The sequence below is a fragment of the Leucopleurus acutus genome (assembly GCF_964270905.1).
Source record: "Leucopleurus acutus genome assembly, chromosome: 8".
NCBI lineage: Eukaryota > Metazoa > Chordata > Mammalia > Artiodactyla > Delphinidae > Leucopleurus > Leucopleurus acutus.
The window spans coordinates 61,622,870-61,624,946 of record NC_139151.1 but is presented as its reverse complement, the minus strand read 5'-3'; positions in this window follow the sequence as shown (position 1 = coordinate 61,624,946).

The window sequence follows — 2,077 nt, the reverse complement described above, 5'->3', positions numbered from 1 at the left end:
GGACATGACCATCCTCTTGTGCCCCATTTTCCTGAAACATCTTTACAAAGGAAGAGGAAGAAAGTGGTCTTCTCTCCCTCCCCACTTTTCCTTTGATTATAAAAATGTAGTCCACTTAGTTCTGGGGGCAGAGCCCTCTTGCCTGCCACAAGCATCTTATATTAATAAATCTACTTCTTACCTATCATTTTGCCTCTTGCTGAATTCCTTCTGTGCCAAGACATAAAGAACCTGAGCTTCATTAAGTCCTGAGATGAGTTGTGATGTTTCAGCCCTAAGATTGTGGATTTGAGTTCCATCTGAGGTGCAGTTGCAGTTGGACCTGAATCCAGGTCACTGCTGCCTTCTCTGTGTCAGGCGTGAGTGAGCAGACTAGATGGGTTGGCCATGCTCCCAGTCCTGACTTAGGAGATCTATTCCCAGCTGTGCCTCTTTTGTCCTCAGGGCCAGGTGAAGGGCTGGCATCTGTATTTTCCCCCAGGTGTTTCTGGGCTCACCTTAGCTCCTCTTCCTTCCCTTCCTCAAGGGTACTGACCTTTCTTGACTCCACTGTCCTTTGGGACCCTAAAGAACGTCAGATGCAATTGGATGAAGTTCAAGAAAGGAAAACCGTACTCTAGGAATGTAGGATTGTGTAGAGAAAAGCACAAACGTTTTGGATTCTGAGTGACCTAAGTGAACCCCAGCACTAGAACTCTCTGGTTTGTGATGCCTAGCAATTTTATTAAACTCTCTGAGTTTCCGTTTCCATATTGCTTAGACAAAGATAATATGCTTATTTTACAGGGTTGGTATGATGGGGTGAGATATATTAACAAGGATGTTAATGTACTCTATTACAGCATATATATTACTATATCATGAATATAATGTTATAATAACTTTCCCAAGAGCCAGTAATTGTTCAAAACAACTATTGACTAATTACTACAAGACAAGCATTGTTATAGACCCTTAGAGAGAGGAATGAACAAAACAAAGTCCCTGTGCTCATAAAGCTTACATTCAAATGGGGGAAGCCAGTCATTGAACAAATAAACAATTAAGAACTTAAGACTAAGTAGTTGCTATACACAAAATCCAGGATGGAAGAAATAGAAAACTGCTGAAAGAAAGGGCTCAATTAAATAGACTTCCTTTATTACAGGATCTTTTTGTCTTTTTGTTAATAGTAGGCTGGTCATTGTTAAGGAAGTTGTACAAGCAGAAGATATAAACCCTCGTCCAAAGGTTGATCAAGTGACTTGAGGCTACTGGCTTTTGAGAAGCCTAGAGAGCAGTACAGGATAGAGCTAGTGATTCAGGTTTTAAGAGTCATACAATTTTAGACACAGGAAAGGTTATACTGTTTCTTATTATAGTACAATTTTTAACAGTAAAATATTGTAAAAATTGTCTTAATTCCATCAATAGGCAACTGATTAAAAATTGTAGGTTTTCCATTGCAATACTATGTAACTGTGAATATATTAATGTGGGATAAACTCCAAGATAAATTTTTATTTGAAAAAAAGCAGGGTGAAGGAGATTGTATACACATTACACAAATTACATCTATTTAATAGAAATAAATATTATAAACCTACATATAAAATATGTAAACGGTAAATTTCTCAAAAGATACACAAAGAATTGATAATAGTTGTTGCATTTGGGCAAGGAAAGTGGGGAAGAACAGAGGTCAACCCTGAGAGGGAGATATTTTGATTGTATATTATTTTGTACTTAATTAATTTTATGCACATTTATTAAATTTTTAATAAAAATAAAAGACACTTGAAACAAAACAACACTTTTATTCTGGTTCCTCCCCTATTATTTTTACCCTTATGACCTAGAGAAAGATATTAAAATTACTCCACGTCCCAATACTTGTTGTGAAAAGGAAATGCGATTAAATATAGAAAACATTCCAAGCCTTGGTGTATGTCATACAAAGCAGGTTTCATCAAAGTACTGTTTGACTTGAGACTTGAAGGTTTCCATCAGGGAGAGGAAGGGGCATTCCAGTTGACTGTAAGATGACCACATCACTTTGATTACTGCTATCATCACCGTTTCTGCAATTACACTTAAT